This window comes from Haematobia irritans, chromosome 2 (assembly GCF_050003625.1).
Source record: "Haematobia irritans isolate KBUSLIRL chromosome 2, ASM5000362v1, whole genome shotgun sequence".
NCBI lineage: Eukaryota > Metazoa > Arthropoda > Insecta > Diptera > Muscidae > Haematobia > Haematobia irritans.
In genome coordinates this window covers 64,907,937-64,929,510 of record NC_134398.1, presented here as the reverse complement: position 1 = coordinate 64,929,510, position 21,574 = coordinate 64,907,937, and the positions used below count along the sequence as shown (strand labels likewise).

The following is a 21,574-nucleotide window of genomic DNA, read 5'->3' as shown; positions in this document are numbered from 1 at the left end:
TATATAAATGTAACTTATAACGATAATTATCTATTGGTGACTATAACAGCTACGTAGTCCAGTGGATAGTGTGTTGGCTTACAAACTGTATGGTCCTCGGTTCAATTCTCCGTGCAGGCGAAAGGTAAAATTTAAAAAAAGTGAATAATTTCGTCAACATTATTTGTATTACAGAAAAAGGTGCCAAGAACTAAAATATTTCGCGGAATTGAAAATTACGAGTATGTTGGACAATGAGCACAATCGTCTTTGGGAAAAATTCTTCCAAGCATATAATATTTTTGGGCTCAAAATGCTTCCAAACATATAATATGTTCACATAAAACATATTAGTGTTTCGGCAGTATCCAATAATATATGTGCTTCCTGCAAAATATGTTTGGAACATATGTTAAAGAAACGATTTTTTTTGAGGGTGTAGTGATCTAAATGAATCACTTTGTGTTAGGTTAGTGATCTAAATGAATATGAGCTATATCAAAACAGGAACCATCATAAACCTAAAATACCTCTGGTTTTCAAATTTCCAACAAGTTGGATAAAAATGCAGGCATCCATGTCCTCAAGATATCAAATCGGAAGATCGGTATCTATGGATGTTATATCAAAATAAGGATCGCTATACACTCAAAAACAAAAAAAAAGTATGTAAAATTTGGGTTCATTTAAGAATTTTTTTAACTAAACCAATATCACACAAATAAGTAAATATTGTGGGTGGGTGGTCTGGTGGCCGACAATTCAGCAGCCGACAAGTTTAGATAAAGTTCAGCGAAGGGCGTGTTTGTGTATCTCAGACGCATTCAGTAAAGGTGAGTATTAAGTTCGAGTTTAGCCGCAAAAATCGCTAAAGTGAAGACTAAATCAGTAAGAAAAATGCATGAAGTTATGCATATTTGTTGCAAATTTTATTATAACTTGATGGGGGAAAAGCCCAAAGCGAATTTTCACAAAGTTTGTATTCCTTAAAATGGATTATTAAAGAAAAGTAATCGTGAAAAAATGACGTTTTTAGCGGCTAAACTCGAACTTAATACCCACCTTAAGACAGAAAGAGATTATCATAATGTCATGCTGCATCTATTACCTTTAAACATTTTAGCCAAACAGTCAGCAGCAACAACGGCTGTACTGTTGCGTGAGCTATAGCTGTGGTCGAAAAAAAAACGCACGGTCACAGTTTGGTCCTTAAACTACTGCTAGATTTGCCAAACTTACTGGATTACTTTCTGGTGAAATCGCTCTTGGACAAAAAGGTTGAAACTCTAATTCTCAACAGTGCGACGTGGGGCACACAAACCCTGGAAATAAACTTTATATAGATTTATACACCGATGGCTCTACATTGAATGGACAACTAGGCTTCGGAGTATATTGTAAAGACCTAGAACATTAAATAGCGAAACGATTACCTGATCACTGTAGTGCTTTTTAGCTGAAATATTAGTAATTAAAGAGGTAACAAATTGGCTGAGAAGTACTGTTCCAACAAATTTTGACAGTCAACCGGCACTAAAATCCTTAAACTCCGTATTCCTTAACACGAAAACGGCCATCAAGTGCCGCAAATCTCTCAATGAGATGACTGAGCAGTACAATATTCACCTAATATGGGTACGTGGCCACAGGAACATACCAGGGAACAGCGAAGTGGATAAGTTAGCAAGGCTAGGAACTACATTATATATTCCAGGAGGACTATAATATGTTGGGATACCCCGGGTTACCTGCAAGCTCATACTGCGTGAGGAGGCTGTTATAATGGCAAATGTTCGATGGGAGAATTGCAAGGGTTGCAACGACACTAAGCAAATATGGTCCCATCTAAGCTTAAACCGCATACTAAATATGTTAGTGTTTTCAAGACGTTAGATATCACTCCTGATATCTGCTATAACGGGACGCTGTCTGATAGGTGAGTTTGCAAAAATTATTGGCGCGAAGTATAATGACTACTGCAAGAGCTGTCAATTAAACACCTCTTGTGTGAGTGTCTTGCATTTTGCGTAAGCGAATTTTAGGAACATACAGCTTTATATTACCGGCGGACCTGGAAAATGTTAACTTAAGCAGTCTGCTAATGTTTTTGGAACAATCGAGTCGATTCAGCGGTTAAAGTATAAGTGCCCATATGTAACAAGTCCTTTTAGTTAATGTGGTATTACAATGGACTGAATAGTCTAACTGAGCCTGAAACTAATTCGGGCTGCCACTTTAACCTAACCTAACATAAACCAAAAAACCTAAATTCCATAGGGAATTCAAATATCAAATAAGTCGCATTAAGGCTTCTATGTCCTCAGATTTTTACCATAGAAAATTTATGAACTTCAATAAATAAAATAAAAATTAATATTAAAGAAAAAATTAAAAAAAAGTAATTTTCTTCATTTTTTCTTTAATATTAATATTAATTTTTATTTTATTTATTTAATTTTTTCTTTTTTTCTTTTATCTTTAAAATTCAATTATTATATATACTTATTATAAGTCGGAGATGTTTTAACATTTATAATAATGCACTGTAATTATAAGATTTTAATCTTGTTGTGTAGGTACTCAATAAAATGAAATGAAATGAAAAAATTAAATGAAATATCTCCAAGTTTCAAATTTTATAAAAACAGTATAAAACTATCGGCATGTACATGCCCTAGAAGTTAAATAGGCACCAGAGTGAGGGAATATGATCATTTCAAACATGCTTCAAGAGCAAGATGTTATTTTCTCGGAAATTATACTGCAAGCATATATATGTTTGGAAAGAAAACAATAGTTTTTAGACACAAATATCGTAAAATAACATTTTCCTCTTGAAACATTGTCCTTCTCGCATGTGGGAGCTATTTTTTTATCAAAACTTGCAACGATATAGCCCATCTACGAACTTGACCTGTTTTCAGTTAATAATTGTTTTAATCAAAAATTTAATTGATTCATTATATTTTTGTGATTGGTTTTTATTTTGATTAAAAAATTAATGAAATCAATTAATTTTTTTATTGAATATATTTTTTAAAATTCCATTAGAATTTTAATTGAAAAATATTGCTGAAAGCTCTTAGGGCGTCATTATATCGTCTTAGAATTTCGCTCTGATCAAGAATATATACATTTTATATCGTCGGAAATCGATATTTCCATCTGTTACAAATGGAATGATAAAGTTACGACACCACCATCCTGTGTATAAAAATATACAAAATTCTTAACTATAATCATATTTATAAATGAGTTAATGGAATTTTTTGACATTGTAATTTAGCGATAATAGCCATGTTACTTGGAAATTGCCTTCAAGACTCAATTCAATTAAATGTTCAAAATCAATTTAAATAACCGAACTTTATGTGTTTCTCCAGAGCATGTTGTTCGTTTTCGCCAAGTCATAACAATTTGCAAATATTAAATGTAATTACGTTAACCATATGTGAACTCAAATTGAGTTTGCGCATAATTTTGGTAAATGAAAAAAAAAAAACTGTATGGCAGTAGGCATGCGTAAATTGCGAAAATTAAATGCAATATTATAAACTGAAGGATGTTTCAATTTCCGTTCAATCTGACAGTCGACTATTAAAATGCTATAGACATTAGGTAAAATGACAAGTAAAATAGCAGTGAAAAACAACGATGAATCGAGATGCGTGTCGAGATCGTCGTCAACTTTTATATTATTATTTGGTGAAAAAATAAATAAATAATTTTAGTCGAACACGTTTATATCGTATGCCGGTTATAATGTACTACCACTGATAGCGAACAGTTTTGAAGGTCTCAATGATTTTGTTCGATATAAGTGACTACTTTTATAACGAACACGGTTATAACAAATTTATGATTATATCGAAGAATATTTGTACTTCCTTTAACATATTTTCATTAAAAATGAACGAACAACTACAAACAAGTGTTTTGAGAAGTTGGATCAATAAATAGAAAATATAAGAAATTGTATTTTCAAAAATAAAGTACAAATTATTAATTACAGGAAAAATAGCAATAAAAGCAGAAGTCAAATTTGTGAACATTTTAAGATAATTCAGTACAAAATATCACCAAAATTGTTGCAATTAAAATTGAAATTAAAAAAAAAATAAATAAAAATTAAATGAATAGTGTAATTTTTTATTTAACACCACAATCAACTACAAAAATTATTTGTATCAATAAATTGTTTAATTGACACTGGTGATTATCATTCTGTACAGAAAAAAATTAAGCAATTGATTATTTTTTGAGTTGAAATTGATTCAATCACATACTTAATTAGAAATAAAAAGTACACTTGATTAAAAAAATTGATTTGAGTGATTGATTGATTTGATGGGTAAAGTAAAAATTTAATTAATTATTTCATAGATCAAAAAAAACCTTAGTTGTTAGTACCTTTATTTTGTATTTATTTTCATAATTTATTATGATTTTAAATAAACTATTTCACATTTAGATTAAAATATATTCTTGTAATTTTATAAGAGTTTGTACTTTCTTATAGACTCTCCAATTGTAATTACTCAAAAAAAAAAATTGATCCACGATCCGATATGATCCGATTAATTTATTAATTGAAATTTCTTCAATTTTGAAAATGACACTACCAATCACAGAATTATTTGGACACAAATAATGTATTGGATTAAAAAATTAATTTTTAATTGGTTCAATTAAAAATCTAATTGATATCGGGCGAAAAATTCAACTAGTTTTGTAATCGATAACTGATTTATTATATTACTGTTTACGTATTTATAATTATAATTTTCTGGTAATTGTACAAGAGTTTATTCTTTCTTATGAATTTACCGGTTATAATAATATGAAAGTGGACGAAAAACCTGGTAACAAGACCAGGAATTATCAGAAAAATGAAGACCAGATTTAATCAAAATCCTTTCCGCAGTGGTATAAAACTTGCTCGTGAGCTGTATAAAGGGTGATTCTTTTGAGGTTAGGATTTTCATGCATTAGTATTTGACAGATCACGTGGGATTTCAGACATGGTGTCAAAGAGAAAGATGCTCAGTATGCTTTGACATTTCATCATGAATAGCCGAACGATCTGCCACAACGTCGAATTTTCAGTGAATGGGCCCTAGAAAAGTTGGCAGAAAATCCGCTTTTTTATCGACAAATTTTGTTCAGCGATGAGGCTCATTTCTGGTTGAATGGCTACGTAAATAAGCAAAATTGCCGCATTTGGAGTGAAGAGCAACCAGAAGCCGTTCAAGAACTGCCCATGCATCCCGAAAAATGCACTGTTTGGTGTGGTTTGTACGCTGGTGGAATCATTGGACCGTATTTTTTCAAAGATGCTGTTGGACGCAACGTTACGGTGAATGGCGATCGCTATCGTTCGATGCTAACAAACTTTTTGTTGCCAAAAATGGAAGAACTGAACTTGGTTGACATGTGGTTTCAACAAGATGGCGCTACATGCCACACAGCTCGCGATTCTATGGCCATTTTGAGGGAAAACTTCGGAGAACAATTCATCTCAAGAAATGGACCGGTAAGTTGGCCACCAAGATCATGCGATTTGACGCCTTTAGACTATTTTTGGTGGGGCTACGTCAAGTCTAAAGTCTACAGAAATAAGCCAGCAACTATTCCAGCTTTGGAAGACAACATTTCCGAAGAAATTCGGGCTATTCCGGCCGAAATGCTCGAAAAAGTTGCCCAAAATTGGACTTTCCGAATGGACCACCTAAGACGCAGCCGCGGTCAACATTTAAATGAAATTATCTTCAAAAAGTAAATGTCATGGACCAATCTAACGTTTCAAATAAAGAACCGATGAGATTTTGCAAATTTTATGCGTTTTTTTTAAAAAAAAGTTATCAAGCTCTTAACAAATCACCCTTTATATAGTGCACCGAATAGCAAAAAAAAAATAATAAAATTGAGACGGCGCTAAGCTGAGAAAGAACCAAATTACCGAAGATCCACGTTCGTGCAGTATTGCTGGACCCTTTGAAGGCTATAATTCGCGCCAAAAGTAGCATATTTGAAAAAAACCGAAATTGATGTTATTTCTGAAATGTTCTGCTTTTGAGTAATAAAATAAAAAAGATAAAACACTATTATTCAAGTTAGCAATATCGATGATATTTTAGTGCAACGATGTGCTATTTTTGTATTAAGTACTAATAGAAAACTACCCTAATATTTTTCTTCATCTTGCAGTATGTGTTTTCTTACTATTTTCTTGAATATGGTTAAAATCATCTTATGTGTGAAAGTTTCCACATGTTATTATAGTGAATCACAGACGCCATTATGCGTTGCACATTTAATCTGTAAAACTGGAAACATCATTTTCATTTATAGCTTTTTAATGTCCTCCATAAGGAGCCAATTAAACATTACAAATATACGATGTGCTGTCTCATAGCACATGTTTGAGTTTTGTTTATAAAAAAAATATGATTCAAAATAAAAACAAAGACAGGTAATAAAAATTGATTTCTTTATGGGGAATAAATAAAATAAATTTAATGTTGCATTATCTAAAACATGAGGTTACTTTTAAGCCATCAATATTAAAAAAAAAAAAAACTTATAATAAAAATATATGTTAATGCATTTTGTCCATTCCAATATGGTAAAAATGTCGTAAAAACAAGGTAGCAAAAAATATATTAAAGTAATATTCCCCAACGATTTTAATATGGTATGTTATAAGTGAATTGCATAGAATCACGTGTTTAAATTACATGTTTCCATGCTTTTTTCAATGAAGATAAAATTAAAAAAAAAAAAAAAACATTTACAGTTTTTGCTATATGCATGTCTATGTGGTATGTATCAAATACTAATTGGAACTTAATTGCCTGCAGCATAATTAAATCAGTCGCAACTACGTATATGGCAAAACTTGTGTTATAAAATCAATCAAATATTGGTGATTTGTTCATTCATTTAGACAATGTTTATTAATTACGGACAAGATTTGTTGAAATAGCATTGACGGTGATAATTCCACCTGCTGGTAATCGACAAATAGAAACACTTGTATTAATGTTGCCAACAAATGATAAAATGACTTCCCATTTGAAAAAAAAAACAATAATAATAATTTAATGTATTGATATATTTGTTTTCAACTGGAAAAGGTTAATTAAAATAAAACGACTAAGTAAGTACAAGTAATGTGTACAAAACTATATTTTTTAAACACACTAAAATATTACTTTCCTCCGAAACGAAATTGTAGACCAACGAAATAAAAACTCGTTGTAACTTTCGTTTCCCAACAAACTTTGTTTAGCGTGAAACAATACTACGTTAAAACTAGCACGATACCCCGGTAAAAGATGATTTTCAATAGGACTCAACTCCTTAAAATATGGCTCGTTAAAGATTCCAACAAAATCTCCTATACTATCGTGTGCAACTGTGGTTTTAGTACTATAAATACGCTTTTTGCATCACTGCGTCGCTTCATGGTAGATGTATGTGCGTGCGAGTGCACATACGGCTTTGTTTGTATTCCCAATAAACACAGGATGAGCGTTTTTGAAATGCAACAACTTTTCAGTTTGAGGGTAAATATAATTTTCAACATAAATTCAACTTGACTTGAAATAGCTCATCTTCAATACATCTTCAAATTGTTTGCGAATTACTTACAATTTGCCAAAATGTTGACGAAATCTTTGGAAAGGTGTTGAAGATAATGTGAGAAAACTTTGACAAAATACTACACTAAAATGCAACGAAAAAACCATGTGGTTTTCAATACTTATTTGTGCAACGAAGTTCGTGGTCAATTGCAAGAAATAAAAAAAAAAAATGGAAAATTTTAGACAAATAACCAAATAGTTTATAAAAATAGGTAAGTGAAAATAAACAAGTATATACGGCCGTAAGTTCGGCCAGGCCGAATCTTATGTACCCTCCACCATGGATTGCGTAGGAACTTCTACTAAAGGCTGTCATCCACAATCGAATTACTTGGGTTGCGATAACACTTGCCGATGCCAAGGTATCGTAAAACTTTTTAACACTGTCTTCTAAATTGTAAGTTAGTCCATAAGGGGTATATATTAAACAAAAAAAAGGCCGATTAAATACGTATATAATTCAGTTTGACAAAATTTTCTATAGAAATAAAATTTTGACAAAATTTTCTATAGAAATAAAAACTTGACAAAATTTTCTATAGAAATACAATGTTGACAAAATTTTCTATGGAAGTAAAATGTTGACAAAATTTTCTATAGCAATAAAATTTTGACAAAATTTTCTATAGAAATAAAATGTTGAAAAAATTTTCTATTGAAATAAAATGTTGACAAAATGTTCTATAGAAATAAAATGTTCACAAAATTGTCTATAGAACTAAAATGTTGACAAAATTTTCTACAGAAATAAATTTTTTACAAAATTTTCTATAGAAATAAAATTTTGACAAAATTTTCTATGGAAATAAAATGTTGACAAACATTGCTATAGAAATAAACTTTTTACAAAACTTTCTATAGAAATGAAATTTTGACAAAACTTTCTATAGTAATAAAATTTGACAATTTGTACATGGCTGTTAGAGGCCATATACTAACGAAATGTACCAAATTTCAACCGCATCGGATGACTTTTGCTCCTCCAAGAGGCTCCGGAGGTCAAATCTGGGGATCGGTTTATATGGGAGCTATATATAATTATGGACCGATATGGACCAATTTTTGCATGGTTGTTAGAGACCATATACTAACACCACGTACTAAATTTCAATTGGATCGGATGAATTTTGCTCATCCAAGAGGCTCCAGAGTTCAAATCTGGGGATCGGTTTATATGGGAGCTATATATAATTATGGACCGATATAGACCAATTTTTGCATGCTTATTAGAGACCATATACTAACATCAGGTACCCAATTTCAAACGGATCGGATGAATTTTGCCCCTCCAAGAGGCTCCGGAGGTCAAATCTGGGGATCGGTTTATATGGGAGCTATATATAATTATGGACCGATATGGACCAGTTTTTGCATGGTTGTTAGAGACCATATACTAATACCACGTACCAAATTTCAATCGGGTAGGATGAAGTTTGCTCCTCCAAGAGGCTCCGGAGGTCAAATCTGGGGATCGGTTTATATGGGAGCTATATATATTTATGGACCGATATGGACCAATTTTTGCATGGTTGTTAGATACCGTATACTAACATCAGGTACCAAATTTCAACCGGATCGGATGAATTTTGCCCCTCCAAGAGGCTCCGGAGGTCAAATCTGGGGATCGGTTTATATGGGGGCTATATATAATTATGGACCGATATGGACCAATTTTTACATGGTTGTTAGAGACCGTATACTTAGACCACGTACCAAATTTCAACCGGATCGGATGAATTTTGCTGCTCCGGAAGGCTCCGCAAGCCAAATTTGGGGATCGGTTTATATGGGGGCTATACGTAAACGTGGGCCGATATGGCCCATTTTCAATACCATCCGACCTACATCAATAACAATTACTTGTGCCAAGTTTCAAGTCGATAGCTAGTTTCGTTCGGAAGTTAGCGTGATTTCCACAGACGGACGGACAGCCGGACAGACGGACAGACGGACGGACATGCTTAGATCGACTCAGAATTTCACCACGACCCAGAATATATATACTTTATGGGGTCTTAGAGCAATATTTCGATGTGTTACAAACGGAATGACAAAGTTAATATACCCCCATCCTATGGTGGAGGGTATAAAAATGAAATAAAACTTTAAGGAAGTCACTAAATGTATTCTACGTTCTTGAAAACATTAAAAAGCTGACCAATGAAAAACTGGTGGACAATTAACTGTAACTGCTTCAAATAGTTTATAATAATTGGTACGTCAATATGAAAAATTAAATCAACACTTTAGAGAAGTCACTAAATCTAAATCTCTTTGCAGAAAACTAAAGTCTTTGGATGCTAAATTCGTGCAAACATAATTAAGAAGCTGACCAATTAAAAATGAGTGGCTTATCGACAAGAAAAAGTTTCCAGAAACATTACAAGTGCAACCAATTAAAATTGTTAAAAACAACAAATTGTTGAAATCAACAACTTCTGGATGAAAATGTGCATTACATCGTCAGCTTAATTCATATGCTATTATCAGTTTAAAATTGATATTTTGTGATTTCCTTCTGCTGGAAATCAATTCTAACACGCGGTCCAGTACGCTCCTAATTTTAAATTACACGCATGTTAATAAATTTTAATGCTGTTTTATGACACCAAAAGGAAGGAAAACGAATTATCAATGCAAAAGTGTTTACTAATAATGTTTAAGATATTTAAAGTTTTGTTGTTTGTTTTCATTTTGTTCTTATTTGTTGATATGTTTAATAAGATTATTATTTATCAATTGGTATTGTATGTATTATGTAGTGTAGTATATTATTATATATTTTATTTTGATGAAAATGAATAAATTATACAAAATTCATAGAATTTTGACTTTGACTTTCAATTTGAAGTGGGGATATCATTCATACAAATTTAGGTTGAAAAGTATTTGCAACGATGTTAATTTTGAATTTGACTCGCATCGAAAATTGTTTGACAAATTATTGAGTAGCGATGCATTTCAATTTGAGGATAACACTTGAGATATTATTGCTAATGTGTTGAATTTCACTGTTGAGGGTAATGCCTGTTTTTTGTTGAGAACGCGATTTTCTCAACAATTTCTCAACCTGAATATTACCCTAATCCTTTGAAAAAATGTTTGAAAAATTGTTGAAATTTAGCATTTTTCAAACGTTTGTGTTTATTGGGTTTTGACATATTTGAGAAGTTTTTATGTTGGCCAAAAACGAATGGAACTCAATTGTTCTCTCCAAGCTTAACTTAAATCAAAATAAATCAATATCACAACGGTTAATTTTATGGTAGAATAATAATATTCACCGTAAACTGGTGTCCCAATGTTTACTTTTTCTACTTGTAAATAAAAAAAGCTGTTAAATCCTCAAATCAACGAATCACGTTATTTTGCAAGTCTGAACACTAGAGATTTTTAAAGATATATTAGTTCTAAATAGCGAGGTTTCGTGCCTACACCGAAAGAATTTTCTTCGTAAAAAGAACGAAAAATTTCCTTAAAAGTACGAAATTTGTCATTGTTTTACAACCAAAGAAACTTTTCATTAAAAGTACGAAATATTTCGTACTTTTTACGAAGAAAAGTTCTTCCAAAATTTTCGTAGTTTGTAAGAAAAAAATTAGTACTTTTTATGAAGAATCTTCGTACTTTTTATGAAAAATCTTCGTACTTTTTATGAAACAATTTCGTTCTTTTTATGAAAATGTTTCGTACTTTTTATGAAAAACTTTCGTAGTTTTTATGAAAAATGTTCGTACTTTTTATGAAAAACTTTCGTACTTTTTTCAAAAATGTTCGAACTTTTAGAAAAAAAATTTACAGTCGGAAGTGCATTTGGTTGTAGTTACAAGTGTGAAAAATGACATCACTACTTTACATCTTAAGTTTTTTAATAATTTATAGTTTTATTGCTTCACTTTTATTCATAGCGCTCTACCACCCAAATGAGAAGTAGCATAGATTTGCATAAAAAAATAGAATAAAGGAATACACTCAAGCTCATTATAAAAGACAATTTTATGTCGCGAACGGAAATTTTAAAACTACAATGAAACTTCTTCGTTATTTCAAAGAAAATGTTTCGTACCTTTTATGAAGAATGTTTCGTAAAATATTCGTAAAAACTTCTTCACAAAATTCATGAAATATGAAGAAAGTTTCGTTAAAAGTACGAACTTTTTACGAAGAAAAGTTAATGTAGAATATTTCGTAGAAGTATCGTATATTCGTAAAATGTTCTTCGTAAAATTTACGAAAATGAATGAAATTTTCGTTATTTTAATGAAGAATTCACGAAGAATAGTTAATGAAGAATTCTTCGTAAAATTAACGAAGAGAATTCTTTCGGTGTAGTCTGAACGTAGTCCATAAATGAAAACTCCATTGGTCTAAAATTTCGTTTACCGGAAAAAAGATTTGGTTTTGCGTGTACCCACAACCAAAGGATGGGGCTATAATGAGTTTGCCATTTCGTTTGTAACACATCGAAATCTAGATAGGAGGGCTCTAACGATGCCCTCCTATCTGTTGTTTTGACTGCCTGTCTTAAGGAGCTTCGCTTCAATTTCCATTCAACCGAGTTGCTAATCTATTTCAGATCCACAAAGATATAAAGGATATATGTATGTATCCAAAGATATAAAGGATATATGTAATACACCATTATTGTTCAAAAAACAAAAAATGTGGTTAATAACATAAAATTACAGTTTTGTTCGAATTGGCTACCTTTGGCACGAATTATTACTTTCAAATGGCCGAAAAAGCCATCACAAGCTCTGTCCATTGAAAAAATATTGTCGTGAGACCAAAGATTTCTTACCTTAATATTCGAGTGCGAATTTTTTGACCAATGTTAACTAGGCTCTAATTTTAATAGTTTGTATCTTGACTGCAACGCTAAAAGCATTCAAAATAAAGAGATGTCTTACAATTCGTTTGGGAGCCACCGTGGTGCAATGGTTAGCATGCCCGCATTGCATACACAGGGTCGTGGGTTCGATTCCTGCTTCGACCGAACACCAAAAAGTTTTTCAGCGGTGGATTATCCCACCTCAGTAATGCTGGTGACATTTCTGAGGGTTTCAAAGCTTCTCTAAGTGGTTTCACTGCAATGTGGACAGCCGTTCGGACTCGGCTATAAAAAGGAGGTCCCTTGTCATTGAGCTTAACATGGAATCGGGCAGCACTCAGTGATAAGATAGAAGTTCACCAATGTGGTATCACAATGGACTGAATAGTCTAAGTGAGCCTGATACATCGGGCTGCCACCCAAACTAACCTAACCTACAATTCGTTTGGCAGTTGAGACATAGCATAATTTCTAAGAAAAATTCAACTAAAATATAATCGGAAAATTCATAGGAAAGTATAAACTCATTGAAAATTACAAGAAAATTATTCCGTTTTAAAAAAAATGATTTTAAATAAATAAACAATAACACAATAAAAAATTAATTGCCGCAATTAAAAAATTAGTTGAAAGTATATTTCGTATTTCTAATTAATTATTTGATTAATACTATCATTTTCGTGATTGAATTCAATTAAATCAATTAAAAATTAATTGGATTAATTAAATTCGTGATTGAATCAGAAAAAAATTTATGTATTTTCAAGTTCGAAAGATTTAAATTTAAAAGATAATTCTTTCTTAAAAGTATCCTTATTTTATTTCCCTGTTTCTTTAACTCGGAATCAATATCAAAATCATTGGTACACAGAAAAAAATATGTTTGCCTTCAATCACCAAATTAATTGATGCAATTAATTTTTAATTGAAAGTCAAAGTCAATTAAAAAATTAATTATTCCATTTACTTAATTGGAACTTAATACAATTAATTGTTGTGTTTGATGTTTGTTTCAATTAAAAAATGTTTTGAACCAATTAAATTTTTTTGAACCAATTAAATATTTTTTAAAATTCAATTATAATTTAAATTGGAAAATTTTTGATGATATTTTTGTCTACGTTTCAAGAGAAAAGCTTTGGAAATGGCCAGCCTTTTGTCAGTGCGGAATCTTGGCCCATATCCGGCGATTGCCGTTTTGAAGTATTTCTTAGTGCCACCCTACGGATTGAAATCTGTAGATTTTGATGACTATTGTGCGGTAGATGTGAAGCGAGGGGCTGATGAGGGCATTTATGTTGACTCCACGGTTGATGAATACTAGCGGGGAGCGCCCATCGGCCATTACAGCGGCCTACGCCATCACCATCGTCGGCGTTTGAGTCGTGGTGGCCAATCAAAGGTGTATATTTATAGTTGACCTTTTTGGCTAGTAAACCCGATAATGCTGTTTGTTCACAAACTTCTCTCATCGGGGAAAACTTCTTGGATATTTCTAGCCCATTTTTTTGTGCATCGTTGGGAAATTTCAATGGCTTTAGTCCAAGCTCATTTTTCAAACTGTGTTGCATCCATTCTCGCGCTATGTTTAGGTCGCGAACAACTTTTCTACCCCTGCGGCATGGATTTTGATCAAATCTGGCCTGCACTTTTCGAATCATTTCCGGTATTGTTACCTGTTTTTCATTAAGTTTTTGGACGAGATGCAATATTGTCAGTATCACGGCAACATATATTTTATGAATGATACTTTTGAAACATTACTAAGGACTATGGCGATTACAAGCTTAATTTCAAACCTTCTTACAATTGCCAAAATTGTGTTAACAATATTTTAAATTTCTAAGGACTATTTCGATTACAACCTTCATTTCAAAGCTTCTTACAATTGCCAAAATTGTGTTAACCCTATTGTAAATGTTTTAAACGAGGCTACCATACAAACCTTACCCATTTAAGGAATAGCATCAATTATGTTGAGACGCTGGTAGTAAGACTTACCTGAAAATAAAGAAAATTTAGATTTAAAGTTATTAAGTTGTTTTCAATTCTGGAAAAGGTTATCAAGTACAAGTACATCTTATTTGCTCAAAGTACTTGTGTGATCTGGAAATTACTAAGCCTTCAAAGGAAGGCTTAGGTAAAAAAAAAACTTTCTGCGGAAACTCTTGCTTTCTTAAGAGGTAAAAACAAAAACTTCAAGCTGTAAAATATCTATGTTTGAGGCTCAAGTTTTTAACACAACATTTTTAAGTGCAAAAACGCAATGTTCATAAACTAGCATAAAATGTTTCGGATATATATCATTCGAGAAATAAAAGCAGCTCTGACGAAGTTATAAACATTCTCCATGAAATATTTAAAATAATTAAAATATGTATGTACAGTTTTTGCATAATTTACAGACAGAAAGGTGTTTTTGCCATATATTGAAATATTTGAAATATTTAAAATAATTAAAATATGCATGTACAGTTTTTGCATAATTTGCTATAATTGTGATACCTTGCCCGGAGTTGTCTTTCCTACTCTGTTTATTTATACGAAGACAAAAAATTTCATATGCAAACGTAATTGTCGGTGATGTTAAACAAAGTCAAAGTGACGTCTTGTTGAAACTGCTTTACAAAAAAAAAAAAACTCCATTCACCAACTTATCTGCCCAAATGTCGATATTTAAAACCTCAAGTGGAGGTGTTGTTCAAAAGAGGCAGATGATAATCAAACTGAAAACCAAACATGAAAAGCTTTAGAAAAATCCGAGCTTTGGAACGTGTTTACTCAGGTACAATGACTGTGGCATTTCTATACAATCGTTGAATATTAACTATGTGTGTAATAGTTCAAACACTTTGCAGCTAGAGTGCACAGTATCCTATTTAGATCATACACCTTGGAAAATTAATGGCATCGGATAAAGTAATGATCGTTACATTTGCTTTTAATTGCTCGAATTACAATAGAGACTTTCTTATACACGGAAACCTTAGTTGTTAGTGCCTTCATTTTTTTTTTATTTATTTTCATAATTTATTATGATTTTAAATAAACTAATAATAATAATAATACACGGAACTGACTAAAAACATGAGCATGATTAAAATCGAGAGCGTTATTAAACACTTAACATCTTAGGTGTCACTAAAATTATAAATAAAAATTCAACTCGTAAGCGTTATTATGTTCGTGAACGTGTTTTTCCGAAATTTGTTACTCACGGACACTCACGAAGATATTATTTTCGTAATTCACCCTCACGCACGACATTTGCTTAGCTATCAACGTGTGTGAGTCTCGAAAATTTCTTGTCACCTCCCCACCTCTACTCTATGGCCGCTTTAAAGTTGGGAATGTTAAGTCCAAGGATTTTATTGCAATTTTTTTCTGATTCAATCACGAAATTAATTGATCCAATTAATTTTTTTAGTTGAAAAGTCTTCAATCACAGAAATGATGGTTAGGTTAGGTTAGGTTATGTGGCAGCCCGATGTATCAGGCTCTCTTAGACTATTCAGTCCATTGTGATACCACAGTGGTGAACTTCTCTCTTATCACTGAGTGCTGCCCGATTCCATGTTAAGCTCAATGACAAGGCACCTCCTTTTTATAGCCGAGTCCGAACGGCGTTCCACATTCCAGTGAAACCACTAAGAGAAGCTTTGAAACCCTCAGAAATGTCACCAGCATTACTGAGGTGGGATAATCCACCAATGATAGTAAAGGGTGATTTGTTAAGAGCTTGATAACTTTTTTTAAAAAAAAAACGCATAAAATTTGCAAAATCTCATCGGTTCTTTATTTGAAACGTTAGATTGGTCCATGACATTTACTTTTTGAAGATAATTTCATTTAAATGTTGACCGCGGCTGCGTCTTAGGTGGTCCATTCGGAAAGTCCAATTTTGGGCAACTTTTTCGAGCATTTCGGCCGGAATAGCCCGAATTTCTTCGGAAATGTTGTCTTCCAAAGCTGGAATAGTTGCTGGCTTATTTCTGTAGACTTTAGACTTGACGTAGCCCCACAAAAAATAGTCTAAAGGCGTCAAATCGCATGATCTTGGTGGCCAACTTACCGGTCCATTTCTTGAGATGAATTGTTCTCCGAAGTTTTCCCTCAAAATGGCCATAGAATCGCGAGCTGTGTGGCATGTAGCGCCATCTTGTTGAAACCACATGTCAACCAAGTTCAGTTCTTCCATTTTTGGCAACAAAAAGTTTGTTAGCATCGAACGATAGCGATCGCCATTCACCGTAACGTTGCGTCCAACAGCATCTTTGAAAAAATACGGTCCAATGATTCCACCAGCGTACAAACCACACCAAACAGTGCATTTTTCGGGATGCATGGGCAGTTCTTGATCGGCTTCTGGTTGCTCTTCACTCCAAATGCGGCAATTTTGCTTATTTACGTAGCCATTCAACCAGAAATGAGCCTCATCGCTGAACAAAATTTGTCGATAAAAAAGCGGATTTTCTGCCAACTTTTCTAGGGCCCATTCACTGAAAATTCGACGTTGTGGCAGATCGTAAGTCTAATCATGATGAAATGTCAAAGCATACTGAGCATCTTTCTCTTTGACACCATGTCTGAAATCCCACGTGATCTGTCAAATACTAATGCATGAAAATCCTAACCTCAAAAGAATCACCCTTTATCAATTATAAACTGAAGTGAAAGTCAAATAAAAATTAATTCATCCTATTAATTTTTGTGATTGATTTTTTTGTAAATTAAATTAAGACTTTAATTGCAAAATTTTTCGAGAATTTCTTTTTTCTGTGTATGAGTACATATAAAGGGTGATTCTTTTGAGGTTAGGATTTTCATGCATTAGTATTTGACAGATCACGTGGGATTTCAGACATGGTGTCAAAGAGAAAGATGCTCAGTATGCTTTGACATTTCATCATGAATAGACTTACTAACGAGCAACGCTTGCAAATCATTGAATTTTATTACCAAAATCAGTGTTCGGTTCGAAATGTGTTTCGCGCTTTACGTCCGATTTATGGTCTACATAATCGACCAAGTGAGCAAACAATTAATGCGATTGTGACCAAGTTTCGCACTCAGTTTACTTTATTGGACATTAAACCAACCACACGAATGCGTACAGTGCGTACAGAAGAGAATATTGCGTCTGTTTCTGAGAGTGTTGCTGAAGACCGTGAAATGTCGATTCGTCGCCGTTCGCAGCAATTGGGTTTGTGTTATTCGACCACATGGAAGATTTTACGCAAAGATCTTGGTGTAAAACCGTATAAAATACAGCTCGTGCAAGAACTGAAGCCGAACGATCTGCCACAACGTCGAATTTTCAGTGAATGGGCCCTAGAAAAGTTGGCAGAAAATCCGCTTTTTTATCGACAAATTTTGTTCAGCGATGAGGCTCATTTCTGGTTGAATGGCTACGTAAATAAGCAAAATTGCCGCATTTGGAGTGAAGAGCAACCAAAAGCCGTTCAAGAACTGCCCATGCATCCCGAAAAATGCACTGTTTGGTGTGGTTTGTACGCTGGTGGAATCATTGGACCGTATTTTTTCAAAGATGCTGTTGGACGCAACGTTACGGTGAATGGCGATCGCTATCGTTCGATGCTAACAAACTTTTTGTTGCCAAAAATGGAAGAACTGAACTTGGTTGACATGTGGTTTCAACAAGATGGCGCTACATGCCACACAGCTCGCGATTCTATGGCCATTTTGAGGGAAAACTTCGGAGAACAATTCATCTCAAGAAATGGACCGGTAAGTTGGCCACCAAGATCATGCGATTTGACGCCTTTAGACTATTTTTTGTGAGGCTACGTCAAGTCTAAAGTCTACAGAAATAAGCCAGCAACTATTCCAGCTTTGGAAGACAACATTTCCGAAGAAATTCGGGCTATTCCGGCCGAAATGCTCGAAAAAGTTGCCCAAAATTGGACTTTCCGAATGGACCACCTAAGACGCAGCCGCGGTCAACATTTAAATGAAATTATCTTCAAAAAGTAAATGTCATGGACCAATCTAACGTTTCAAATAAAGAACCGATGAGATTTTGCAAATTTTAGGCGTTTTTTTTAAAAAAAAAGTTATCAAGCTCTTAACAAATCACCCTTTATATAGTAAGATGGTTGCCACCACAGTATAATTTAGTGCGGTTGGCTCATTTGACTTTATTTGAAGAGCAATTGACTGTTTGTCCAATATGTCTAAAGACAATTAATAGGTTAGGTTAGGATAGGAATAGTGGCAGATCGATATTTCAGGCATATTTCATCTATTCAGTCCATTGTGATGCCGCATTGTGAGTGCTACCCGATTACTTCAATGAGAAGATACCTCCTTTTTATAGCCGAGTCCGAACGGCGTTTCATATTGCGGTGAAACCATTTTGAGAAGCTTTGAACCACTCAGAAATGCATCATTACTGAGAGCGGATAAAATTTTAACAAACTAGTCTATAAAAAAAATATTTTAACAAAATTTTTTGTAGAAATAATTTTGACAAAATTTTCTATAGAAATAAAATTTTGACAAAATTTTCTATAGAAATAAAATTTTGACAACGTTTTCTATAGAAATAAAATTTTGACAAAATTTTCTATGGAAATAAAATTTTGACAAAATTTTCTAAAGAAATAAAATTTTGACAAAATTTTCTATACAAATAGAATTTTGACAAAATTTTCTATGGAAATAAAATTTTGACAAAATTTTCTATACAAATAGAATTTTGACAAAATTTTCTATAGAAATAAAATTTTGACAAAATTTTCCATAGAAATAAAATTTTGACAAATAGAAATAAAATTTTGACCAAATTTTCTATAGAAAAAATTGTTGACAAACTGAACTTTTTGGTGTTTGATCTAAACTAAGGAGCCACCGTAGTGCAATGGTTAGCATGCCCGCATACACAAGGTCGTGGGTTCGATTCCTGCTTCGACCGAACACCAAAAAGTTTTTCAGCGGCGGATTATTCCACCTCAGTAATGCTGGTGACATTTCTGAGGGTTTCAAAGCTTCTCTAAGTGGTTTCACTGCAACGTGGAACGCCCATAAGCGTAGGAAGGCCTCTGGGGAGGGGGCTTAGACCCCTCCAGAAAAATTTTAGCCCCCCCCCAGAATTTGAAAACCTATTTACGGTTTTCCATTGTTTTTATATATCCAGCAAACAAGCGTTACCAAAAAAGTAGTGAAAATGTTATATTTGGATCCGGAAGTGGTGGAAAATTGGCGCAGAAGTTATGAATTTAATATGGGCTTGTCCTAGGACGGATGTCCACCATTTCAACAGCTGTTGAACTGAATTTGAATCAGTTTTTAGGGGGTAATCTGAATTCAGTGTTTTGAATGTGAATTAAAAATTTGTGTGATATTTTTCCAAATAAAAAATTTTTATTTTTTTAATGCATTCTTACACCGAAACGTTTGACCTCGAACATTTCCAAAAATTATCGATATTTCTAGAATAGATTTGGCTTTTTTGCGGCAAAATGTTATTAATTTTTTTTACCCTTTTTTAACGTATTTAAAAAAAAATACCCATTAAAAATATGAAAAAAAAAAGTTGTAGAAATTGAATTTAAAAACTTCCTGTATAGCTAAAACAACATCTTAATGAGGACATTTTTGGAAGTGCTTTTACCATAAAGTTGTGTCTTTAAAACAACTTCCAATTTTTTTTTGCTGGGAAAAATTATGGAAGTATTAGTTGCTTTATTATAAATTAATTGTCTAGTAATGTTGAAGTCTGACTTTTTATTCATTTTTATAAAATAAAATATTAACCCTCTAATGCCCCAATTTTTTTTTGCCACCAGAAAAATTTATACGGTAAAATTCAGTATATGCTGCAAAGCCTCTTGAACAGTTTTAACGAAATTTTCTTTTTATTTTACCCAGTTTTGTTGGCTTAAGGTGTGTTTTACTAAAGGCTTCCTAATATAACGAAGCCCGCCTAAAGGCAGGATTGGGCATTAGAGGGTTAAGTGAATCTATAACTTCAGTCTATTAAATTTTAGCTAGGGGGGCTATAGCCCCCCCTAGGAAAATTGTCTAGCTACGCTAATGGGAACGGAGGTCCATTGTCATTGAGCTAAACATGGACTCGGGCAGCACTCAGTGATAATAGAGAAGTTCACCAATGTGGTATCACAATGGTCTAAGTGAGCCTGATACATCGGTAAAAATGGTATTTTTTTACTGTTTGGTAGAATTGTAGATTACTTGATGTTTTGGTAGACAACATTTTCTGGAGAAATAAAATTTAAAAATATAATATTGGCAAACTGAAATCTTCTAACGCAAAAAAATAAAACACTTCGTTTGAATAAAAATCATTTTTGTTGACCAACAAATTCAAGATAATTTTTTCAAATCTAGTAGATTTTTGATAAAATTTTCTTCACATTTTGGTGGCTCCATCTCTGATATCTCTTATAGTATCTGGTAATGTTTTCCTGGACTAGTGGGAAAAAAGTCAGCATTTGTAACCGTTTTTATAGTCTAATTGTTTAAGGTTAGAAAAAGTAAAATTCCATGGGCAAATGTTTCTGTTCACATACCTTTAAGTGCTGGTATGGCTTAGAGTGGCTAAACTATGTTTCATCATTAGAATTTCGCTTATCCCAGTAGACCTTTGCCAATACTTAAACTTGTCAATGCATTTTTATTGCATTTGATTCACCATGTTACTCCTTCAATGGTTAGAAATGCCAAAATTCTGAATTCATCGATAAATAGTCAGCCTTCAATAAAGGCGTTGTCATGGAGCCAAGTCCAATAAAAATTAAAATAAATTTGCAGGATGTAGAATGTAAAAATTAAACTTTTGATCTTTTCGAAGAGCTACAAAACAAGGTTCCGGCCACCGTTTATTATTTAAACAAATTCAACATGATATTCCATTTCGTTCGGTGTATATATTCGAATAATAAAAGTGGACACATATTGAGCACCCGGACACATGATGATTACATTGTCTATGAAAATGATCACCACCAATAAAAGCGACCTAATGGAACTAGTCGTCATTCTGTTATCTTACAATAGATGAACGAAATCCATTCTCTGTCCTGCTAACATCTAAGGCTGCATATCTAAACAATTGCAAAAAACTTTGCTTTGATCT

At 32.9% G+C, this 21,574-nt stretch overlaps 1 protein-coding gene across 6 annotated transcripts in view; it reads right to left on the bottom strand.

Moving 5' to 3' along the window:
• osp (myosin phosphatase Rho interacting protein outspread) overlaps positions 1 to 21,574 on the bottom strand; it is a 470,128-nt gene that overhangs the window by 157,669 nt on the left and 290,885 nt on the right. The window lies entirely within an intron of this gene.